The following is an 11,217-nucleotide window of genomic DNA, read 5'->3' as shown; positions in this document are numbered from 1 at the left end:
ATTAGGCTTTACAATTCAACCGCCAGGACTTAAGAACTTTTTAAAAGCTATTATTAATGCTTTTTGAGATAGTGATTTAGATGCATATCATATTTTTACTGAGTTAAGTATTGTATGTAATTAGTTTTGCTACAACAAGTATATGGGACATTGGAAAAAATGTTGAATTTCCCCATGGGGATGAATAAAGTATCTATCTATCTATCTATCTATCTCTCTATCTATCTATCTATTGGCCTGTTGCTAGTGGGTTTTGACGGATCCTTGCCAGATTTCCTTCTTGGAATTACTACTGCTTCTTTCCATGCACTTGGTAATCTTCCCTCCTCCCACACTGTTATCAAAATGCAGTAACTTCAAGAGCGCTCGTTGTCCTAGATTTTTTAGCATAACATAGCATATTAGATCTTTCCCTGGGGAGGTTGGTCTCGATCTCTTTATTGCTCTCACCATTTCTGCCAAAGTAAATGGATCATCAATTATATCATCTGTTTCTTTCCTTCTGTTTAACACACCTGGGTGTTGACTCATTGTTCTTTCCCTTCTCCTTCTCCCTTCTTCAGACAAATTTTCTGAACTATGTATCTTTACAAATGACTTGGCCATGATCTCAGCCTTATCCCTGCTGGAGACTGCTGTTTCCTCCTCAGATATCATTACTGGATACTCCCAATCCCTTCTATCTCCCCCCCCCCCCCATCCTCTTAATCATTCCCCATACCTCTCCCACAGGCATTGTTCTTCCTATTTTGCTGCGAAAACTCCTCCAACTTGCCCTTTTAGCTTGACGTGTAGTTCTTCTCACCACTGCCTGTGCCTTCTTATATTGAATCAAATGCTGCATATTATGGGTTCTTTTAACTAGCCTGAATGCTCTATTTCTGTTTTTTACAGCCTGACAACATTCCTCTGTCCACCATGGTACTAGTTTTCTACTCATCCTATTTTTACTCCTGGGTATAGATCCTTCTGCTGCCACCACCAGCTGAATTTTGTCACTTTTTGACTTTATCTCTGCCGTACTATTAATGACTCCTGCAATGAATGTTACTAGAGCTTTTTTTTTCACATAAATCCTGTCATTTACTCTTCACTGCATCTCTTGCATCCCTATTGCTCTCTGGTCATTAGGAGCATTATTCTGTTCTCTTGACATTCTTACAGCTTCTGCATAAGTGATCTTTCTTTTCACTCCTATTTCTTGAATTTTATTCTCCCGTCTCATAACCTCACACCCACTATACGCCACATTATGAGCTCCTCCACAATTACAGCATTTTGGTTGTACTCCTGTTCTGCACTTTCCATATTCATGATCATCCCCACATCTAGCACATCTCCTCTGTCTTTTACAGTTTTTAGCTATGTGTCCAAACCGTTGACAATTATAGCACCTCAATGGCTTTGCCACATATACCCTTACTGGGTAACTCATGAAACCCAGGAACACTTTCCTTGGAACTCTTTCTTCTTCAAATTCAATCAATACTGTTTCACTTTCCTTTTTCATTCCCTCCTTTGTTGTTTTCAGTCTTAGAACATTAATTACTTTCCCCCCTTTGATATTCCTCTTCAACTCCTCCAAGTTTATATTCATTGGTACACCCGTGATCACTCCTTTACAACCACCATTTCGTGCTCCCACCCTCCCTGTATATTCCACCTTGCATTTTCCTATCTCTTTTAGCTTGAGTGCTTTCTCAAGTTGTTCCTCATTCGCACATCTTACCAATAGATTGCCATCATTAAGGACTTCTGCAAATACTATTTCCCCTATCTTATTTGCCAGAGTTGTTGTTAGCACGAACGGGTTAATTTTCTTCATGTGTCCTTGCACCTTCTCATTAAACCTAATTATGACAAAACCTCCTCTCTGAACTGGTTCATCTTCCTCACTTTCAGAACTCTCTCCATTGTCATTTCTTATTCTTTTATTCCCTTTGTCTCAGTTTTCATTCATCCATCCCCTCACTATCTCCTCATTCCCTTTATTTCTCCCTTCACAATAATCCATTTCTCCCCAGCTGCCTACCTCTGATCCCAATCCCTATCCCGCTCCTTCTCCACTCTCTTTCCCTCAGCCCCTCCTCTCGCCTTGTCTGCCATTACCAGACCCAGGCAACCCCCTCTCAGCAATTCCAGCTCCTTCCCCACTCTCTTTCCCTCAGCAAGTTCCAAACCACTTTCACACATGCACCAACTCCACCCACACCCACACCCACACCTCCACCCCCACCCTTTCCCACCCAGCCAGAGGCTGAATCCTGAAGCTTTTTTTTTGTGAAGCCAGCCCAAACAAGAATGAGCTGTGTCAACTGAAACTGGGGAAACCCGGAAAACCTGGAATAAGGAACATGGGCCAGACCATGAACCGGAATGCGGAATTACAGACTGGACCATGAAACAATCACCTGCATCACAATGAGTCTATTGAAACTTGTCTGAACAATTCAGGTCCAAAGACAATGTCAAAACTGATTTCCAGAACCATTGTGAGAATGACTCCACTCGTCACCAACACAGAATTTGACCAAGAGTCCAGGTAAACTGAAGTTAATGGGTATGATGATTTGCATTTAACATTAAAAATGGAATCTGACTTTGGTTGTTGCAGGATTATCCCACCATCTCCGGGACAGGAATCCTTCAGAGCAGAGGTCTGGGCCCATAGATCAATGAATGTTCCTTTCTTTATCAAAAGTAGGGATATTTGCTGCTGTTTGCACAACATTCACATCAATTCACTGTCCCTCAGACAATAAAACAAGTTGTGCCTGTGTGGAGAAAGACTAAGTCAATCTGTAGGCATGAGGTGATTGGACTGTATCTGTGAAGAGAGGCCTAGGCAAGGATGGTAAGGACCCAAGTGCTGGAGTATCCAAGACTGGAACTGAGACATAATTTCGAGACTGAGACAAAAACAGGGTTCCTGTCTCAATGCCACATGCGGGCCTGATGAGACTAGATGAGAACACAAAAGAAACAGAAATCCTGAACACAACTGCAATCTGAACCACAGTTGAGCTGATGATTGAGCTCTGAATCTGCATTCAGGTGCTCTTTAAATATCCAAATCCTGGCACAATAACATAGCTACCAATTTGTGGAACGGGCCAGAATCTTTAAAAGGACCATGCCACTTATTGATTCTCTGAAGAATTGGAGCACCTAAACCCCAGAGCAAGCCTGGTAGGGTGCATACTATAACAGTTTCCTAGGGTATTTAGGAAATATAATGGATTCTGGTTAATTGGGACACTTCAGGACCACTGCATTTTCACTCAGTTAGCCAAAGTCTCATGTAAACAGTTAAAACGGAATAAAAAAGAGAAACTGAGTAACACATTATGTACTTATATGAGAAACAGAACAAATTTGAACACCACCAAGAGCACTACAGTACTATAAAACAGTGTATGAGTTCCAAATAGTTATCAACAGGGGAATTCTTTCAGCATACACAAGGAGCAAAATTATTGCAGACATCCAGTACAGATAACGGACTGCATTCACACAATGCTGTCAGTGATTGCGTCTTTCAAGCTTTCATTTTCATTGTAACGTTGAAGATAATTGTTGATACTTTCAAATTCTTCATAGTGCCTAACTTGTTGAAGCTGTGAAATGGTTTTGTCTTCCTCCTGCCATCTCCAAGCCTGACTGCTTGCTTGCAACTACCGTCAACAAAACAGTTCAGAATTGTCTTACTGCTTATTTCTCGTCAACTGTCAGTGACAAAAATCACTGCTTTTGAACACACACACACACACACACACACACACACACACACACACACACACACACACCCCACACACACACACACACACACACACACACACACACACACACACACACACACACACACACACACACACACACACACACACACACACACACACTTTAAAAACTGTTTAGTCTAAGCAAGGTGTAACATCCAAAAGCTATATAAAATGTGTGCAACTAAAGCTAATTAACCTATTCAACAACAATCTCCTTCCCCAATTAAGCAGCATAGTATCCCAAGTAAAGGAAGGGAATGCTAACAATTTCATCTATTAGCTTTTGTTCCTTAAGCATTATCCAAAATAATTGGCTGACCTGATTAAACACTGGCCCAATTAGCCAGAATCCACAGTATCATTTTGGAGACTGATGTGGTGATAGACAGGACATATGCAGAGATAGTTACACCCAAGGTGCAAGACACAGAAAACTAAGTCAGGAAGGGGAATTAAAGAGCCAGAGGCTATCTCCCTCAACAATATGAATATCATTGTATATTGTTTGAGGAATGACAAAGCAGAAAATAGTCACAGTAGTTGGGTCTCTTGCATGGAGCCTGCCTCTGTGACTTAGAAGGGAAGGGGGTTGAAGAGGTATGCATGGATGATAGGGGATTCATTAGTTAGGAGTACGGGCAGGATGTTCTGTGAGCGAGAACAAGATTCTAGGATGGTATGTTGCCTTCTGGATGCCAGAGTCCAGGATACCTCAGTCCTCAGCATTCTTAAGTTGTAGGGTGAACAACCAGATGTTATGGTCCAGACACTGTAGGTACCAATGACCTGGGTAAAACTAGTGACAAGGTTCTGCATAGGGAGTTCAAAGACTTAGTGCATGGCAGGAGGAAATCTGTGCTAAGTTAAAGGGTGGGATCTCTATGGTTTTGATCTCAGGATTGCTACCTGTGCCACGTGCTAGTGAGACCAGAACTAGAAAGATTATACAGTTTAAAACATGGCAAAGGAGTTGGTGCAGGAGGGAGGGCATAAGATTTTTGGATCATTAGGCTCTCTTACAGGGAAGGTGGGACTTGTACAGAAGGGACAGCATACACATGAACTGGAGGGGGTCTAATATCCTAGAGGGAAGGTTGGTAGTACTGCATGGTGGGGTTTAAACTGGAGATGCAGTGGGATGGGAACAAGAGTGCCAGAACAGTTAGTGGAGAGGTTGGGGAGGCAGATGTTGGTAAGACCTCAGACAAAGTTAGGGACTGAAAGGTTATGCATGGTGTGATTAGTGTCCTGAGCTGTGTGTATTTCAATACAAAATGTATTGTAGGAAAGGCAGATAACAGTGCTGAAGATGAGTTAGCTGGTTTACAAAATGAGGGTATGTGTAGTGAGGAGAGGCTGTTGATGGGACAAAATTGCAGTCAACAGGATGAGTTACAATGTAAAAGGTGGACAGAATAGAGAAAGGGTGAATACAGGACTGAAGGTGTTGTGTTTGAATGTGCACAGTACATGAAATTGCAGCACAGTTACAGATTGGCAGGTACGATGTTGCAGGCATCACGGAATCGTGGCTGAAAGAAGATTACAGTTGAAAACTTAATGTCCAAGGATACACATTGTTTTGAAAGGACAGGCAGGAAGGTGGGGGGTGGGGTGGTATCAGGATGCTGTTGGTAAAAAATGCAAACAAATTATTAGAAAGAGGGGACATAGGGTCAGAAGGTGTTGAATCATTGTGGACAGAGGTAAGGAACTGCAAGGGCTGAAAGACCCTGATGGGCATTATCGACAGACCCCAAAACAGTAGTAAGGATGTGGCCTACAACTTACAACAGGAGATAGAAAATGCATGCCAGAAGGGTAATATTATAATAGTCATGGGGGATTTCAATAGGCAGGTAAATTGGGAAAATCAGGTTGGTGCTGGATTCCAGGAGGGTGGATTTCTTGAGTGCCTACAAGATGGCTTTTAAGAGCAGCTCATGGTTCAGCCCACTAGAGGATCAGCTATTCTGGATTGGGCATTCTGCAATGAACCAGAATTGATTAGAGATCTTAAGGTAAAACAACCCTTAGGGGAAAGTGATTATAATGTGATCAAATTCACCCTGAAATTTGAGAAGGATGTACAAAATAAAGTCAGATGTATCAGTATTACATTGGAGTAAAGAGAATTACATACATGAGAGAGAAGTTGGCTAGAATTGATTGGAAAAGAACACTGGCAGGGATGACAGCAGAGTAGCAACATCTGCAATTTCTGGAAGCCATTCGCAAAGCACATTCCAAAGAGGAAGAAGTACTCTAAAGTAAATATGACACATCATGGCTAACAAGAGAAGTCAATGTAAACATAAAAGTGAAAAGGACGGCATATAGTAGAGCATATATTATATAGAAATTCGAGGATTGGGAAGCTTTTAAAAACCAACAGCAGGCAACTAAAAAGCCATTAGAAGGTAAAGATGGAATACAAAAGTAAGTTAGATTATGAGGATAAGAAAAGTTTCTCGAGATACATAAGGTGTAAAAGAGGTGAGAGTGGATCTCGGACCGCTGGAAAACAATGCTGGAGAGATAGTCATGTGGGACAATGAAATGATGAATAAGTATTTTGCACCAGTCTTCATGATGGAAGACAACAGTATTATGGTGGAAGATCCACGTGTCAGGCATCACAAAGTGTGTGAAGTTACCGTAACTAGAGAGAAGGTTCTTGGGAAAATGAAAAGTCTGAAGGTAAATAGGTCACCTGGACCAGATGGTGTAAACCCCAGAGTTCTGAAAAAAATGTCTGAAGAGATCATGGAGGCCTTAGTAATGATCTTTCAAGAATCACTAGATTCTGGAGTGGCTCCAGAAGACTGGAAAGTTGCTAATGTCAAAAAACTGTTCAAGAAGCAAGAGAGGTAGAAGAAAGGAAACTATAGGCCAGTTAGTCTGACCTCACTGGTTGGGAAGATGTTGGAGTTAATTATTAAGGATGAGGTCTCAGGATACTTGGAGGCACGTGCTAAAATAGGGTGTAGTCAGCATGGTTCCCTCAAGGGAATATCTTGCCCAACAGATCTGCTGGAATTCTTTGAAGAATTATCAAGCAGGATAGTCAAAGGAGAACTGGTTGATTTTCAGAAGGCCTTTGACAAGGTGCAACACATGAGGCTGTTTAAAAGTTATGAGCCCATGGTAGTTCAGGAAAGATTCCAGCATCAAAAAAGCAGGCAGTGGCTGACTGGCAGGAAGCAAAGAGTGGGAATAAAGGGATAGTGGTGTTCCACAGGTGTCTGTTGGGACCGCTTCTTTTTACGTTCTATATCAATGATTTGGATGATGGGTTTTATGGTTTTGTTGCAATGTTTTGCAGACAATATGAAGGTAGATGGAAGGGAAGGTAGTTTTGAGGAAGTGTAAAGACTACAGAATAACTTGGACAGCTTGTTAGAATGGGCATTTAAGTGGTAGATGGAATATACTGTCAGGAAGTGTATGGTCATGCACTTTAGTGGAAGAAATGAAAGGGTAACTATCTTCTAAATGGAGAGAAAATACAAAATAATTGAGGTGACTTGAGAGACCTTATGCATGATTCCCTAAAGATTAATTTGCAGGTTGATTCTGTGGTGAGGAAGGCAAATGAAATGTTAGCATTCATTTCAAGAGGACAAGAACATAAAAGCAAGGAGGTAAGGTTGAGATTGATAAAGCACTGGTGAGGCCCCACTTGGATAATTGTGAATGGTTTTGGGCCCCTTATCTTAGAAAGGATGTGCTGAAAGTGGAGAGGGTTCAAAGGAGGTTCATGAAAATGATTTCAGGATGGAATGGTTTGTCATATGAAGAGTGTTTGATGGCTCTGGGGATGTATTCACAGGAAATCAGAAAAATGAGGGGTAACCTCATTGAAACCTATCTTGATAGAGTAGATGAGGAGAGGATGATTCTTATTGTTGGAGACTCTAAGACCACTGGACACAGCCACAGTACATAGGGGTGTCCTTTTAGAACGGAGATGAGGAGAAATTTCTTTAGCCAGAGAGTGGTGAACTGGTGCAATCCTTTGCCACAGGAAGCTGTGGAAGGCAACTTATTATGTATATTTAAGGCAGAGATTGTTAAATTAGTGATTGGCCAGGGCATGAAGTGATACGGAGAGAAGGCAGCAGATTGAGGCTGAAAATTCTATCTTATGGTCTTATCTGCACTTTGAAGTCCTATTTCAGATAATTATTTTAATTGTTCTGCGTATCTCCGCCTCCAATACCCCTCAGACAGTGCGTCCCTCATTTCAGCCACAATGGACTAGAACTGGGTTTCTCATCCGGGGTTCCGCGAGAGTACGTGATCAAAGAAATAAATATCGGCTTTTGAACTTCGTGCGATGCTAGAGCTCGCAGTGGAGTGCAATGACCGAGCACCCCAGTGCGCAATCTTGTGAGAGGTCTCTCAGCCCCATATGCAGAGCGCAGTAGGACCGTGTTTGTTTGCTTGGGTCCATTTTCAGTTTTTGACGCGAGATAGGAGAGGTCATTGATAATTGCTGAGTGCAGTATTGCACGCAGGGAAGGACAGTGGTCTGACGAGGAGCAAGAAGCGCGTTTTCCGGGTATTGAGTGGACTCCCCGATCTGAGGCTGTGACGTCAGCCTTTCCCTCTCAAATTATCTTCCACAATTTCCCCTTACGTACCGCAGACTGATTTATGGCAGCGAGTAAACTCGGCCGGTGCCATAGACAATTGGCGAGAAATTTTTATTTAAACACAGTCGAATGTGGCGACTTTTGAAGATGGGGTGTGAGACGGCAAGGACAATTCTCATTAGGTTAATCCTCTGAGTTACTTTGCCGGGGTGCAACAACGGACACAATATAATCAGTGAAAGCTACTTATCAATGGGTTTACGTGAACTGGTGATCCAAGTTGTCCGATTCCATTGTGCCAAGTCTGCGGCAAACGACAAACAGTTTTTTTTTACAAAGCTATAAAAGTTTATTTACAACATATACACAAGGTACAGCCATTCAACATTGACAAAACGGCGAGTACATTCAGAATAAAATTGGTAATTGCCGTCTGTAAATCAGTCAATACCCCGGGGGGGTGGGGGGGGGTGGTGGCACCGCTCCCGGGCCCTTCCCCCCACCACCGTACCCATTGCGACCGCCCCAAGGACAGCCGGGCACGAACGTATCCTCGGCAAAGGGGCAGGCAGTCGGCCCGGGCAGCGCCCTCCACCTCCCGCAGCGTTGGCCCGTGAATGGCACAGGTTTCACTTGCTAACCTATATTTGAGCCTGATTATGTCACTTAGTAAGAAATTGTTAATACAAAGTCTTGTTTAAAATTGTGTCTTTCGTTATATTTTTATTCATATTGCTTTGGCTTAAGGTTTTTAGTCACTTTACTATTCAACATTGTCAATAAATTTTCATGTTGTAAATAACTTTAAGTAAAATCAGTTTACAGCCTATATTTAAATTAAACCAACCGAGACTACGTTTAGAAAAATTAGGTCAAATTTTGGCTTAAACTGGTTATTTAACAGAAATTTATTATGTTTGCCTTCTGAGGCTTTAAAATTTATGAAAGGGAAAGAAAGATTAATTTCAAGAAAGTTAAGCTAAGCGTAACTACCTGTTGTGTTTTTCCCCCAAGGAGGATTAGCTAAAAATCATTCTCTACTAAAAGAGCATTGACAATTATTTTTGGATTATTATGTCTACAACTTACTGACCCCGCTAACGTACTGTGAGCTGTAGATTATTTCATCCAGGGCAAAATGTTGAACTGGACTGGTGCAGAGGATTTGTTTTCCTCCGAATCCCTCTAACTCTTCAATCCGTGCCCTTTGAATTCACCGGTTTCCATTAGGGGGCAACGTCTGTCGGTATCTAATATCGTTCAAATTTCTCCGCACCTTTTTTATGAAATAAATATTTAAAATTCTAGCGTCCATACAATGTCGTCCTCTTGCTCACCGATCATCTCCAAAACTAGGGCGCACTAAGAAAAGCGAGAGGTTTCACGGCTCGGCCGTCAACCCGCTCCGCGCGAACCCGAAGGTTTGAGTTAGTTTACTTTTACCCGGTGTTCAGCAGGCTTGTGTCTGATCCAGCACTGAAAATAATCAGACAGACCGAGAAAGCGAATGGAAGCAGGAACGGTAATAACTTGTTTATCTTACTCGCTTCGACCTGTTTCCCACCAGTTCCCGTGCTGAGTGCAAAATTTCCAGCTTCCCTGAATGTTGTTTTATACAAATCACAATGCGCGATAACACTCCATCTTGATTTTATTTTACACGAGGAAATCTGCAGATGCTGGAAATTCAAATAACAACACGCACAAAATGCGGGTGGAACACAGCAGGCCAGGCAGCATCTATAGGGAGAAGCGCTGTCGACGTTCCACCAGCATTGTGTGTGTGTTGTTGTTTGATTTTATTTTAATTAGTTTCGGGCAATTTCTTTCCTGATGTGAAAGTTTATTTTCACATTCACTCCACCCATCTCACACAGACCCCTCTGTGAACTCTGAAAGCAGTGAATGAGATGCCAAGTGTGCCCAGAGGCTATGGGAGGACACTCTGCTCCAGAGAGAGAAATGCTGGGAATAACAACAGAGAATCACGGGCTCGCGTGGTCAGTATCAACGTGAGAATAGAGCGGCTACAGTTTCACGATCCTGTGAACTATCCCACTGGTCCAGAAGGCACAACGAAGTCAAAGTAAAACTTGGTATTAAAGTATGTCTATGTTACCATACACTGCACTACCTTGAGATAGGTTTTTGCAGTAATTTACAGGAAAATAAAAAAAACAGTTTAATTTATGGAAACATACTCTACACTCTATATACAAGCTATGTGCTAAAGAAGACAAACTGTGCAAACAAAAAATAATGCTAGAGAAAGTTTGGTCTAGAGGCTTTGATTTCCCCCAAACATCTTACCCTTCAACCAGTGCCCTTTGAATTCACAGATCTTCGTTATGGGACAACGCTTCCCGATATCTAATGCCGTTCAAACTTACTTATGAAATAAATGTTTAAAACGCTAACGCCCATAAAATGTCGTTCTCTCTCTCTCACGGATGCTTACCACCTTCAAGACCAGGGCGCCCTTAGAAAAGCGGGAGGCTTCTCGGCCGCAACACTCTCCCCGCGAACCCCGAGGTTTGAGTTGGTCTCCTTTTACCCAGTGTTCGACAGTCTTGTGAATGAGACCCAGTGTTGTCTCATTCAGCGCTGAGAAAGCGAATGGAAGCAGGATCAGTAACTTGTCTATCTTATTCGTTTTGATCTGTTTCGCAAAAGTTCCTGTACTGAGTGCAAAAATTCTAGCTTGCACCAATCCCAATGCGCGGAAACACTCCACCCTGAGTTGTTTCCGTTCGTTTCGGGGAATTACTTTCCAGATGTGAAAGTTTAGTTTCCCATTGACTCGACCCCGCACATGTCTCTCTGTAAACTCTGAAAACAGC

The 11,217-nt window shown here is 42.3% G+C and overlaps 2 protein-coding genes across 8 annotated transcripts in view; one reads left to right on the top strand and one right to left on the bottom strand.

Moving 5' to 3' along the window:
* Positions 1–11,030, bottom strand: part of LOC140734484 (interferon-inducible GTPase 5-like) — a 24,313-nt gene extending 13,283 nt beyond the window's left edge. Inside the window, exon 1 of one of the 4 annotated variants that reach the window (XM_073058491.1) lies at positions 10,768–11,030. The gene's annotated coding sequence lies outside the window, so the exon portion shown is untranslated. Of the gene's footprint in view, positions 1–8,425; positions 8,528–8,639; positions 8,672–10,767 lie in introns of those variants that run through there. The other 3 variants (XM_073058492.1, XM_073058493.1, XM_073058494.1) reach the window with 3 other exon arrangements.
* The window catches only part of LOC140734485 (interferon-inducible GTPase 5-like), a 153,909-nt gene that overhangs the window by 102,459 nt on the left and 40,233 nt on the right, over positions 1–11,217 (top strand). The window lies entirely within an intron of this gene.

The sequence above is a fragment of the Hemitrygon akajei genome, chromosome 10 (assembly GCF_048418815.1).
Source record: "Hemitrygon akajei chromosome 10, sHemAka1.3, whole genome shotgun sequence".
NCBI lineage: Eukaryota > Metazoa > Chordata > Chondrichthyes > Myliobatiformes > Dasyatidae > Hemitrygon > Hemitrygon akajei.
The sequence above is the reverse complement of the archived record's forward strand: the minus strand, read 5'-3'. Positions and strand labels throughout refer to the sequence as shown.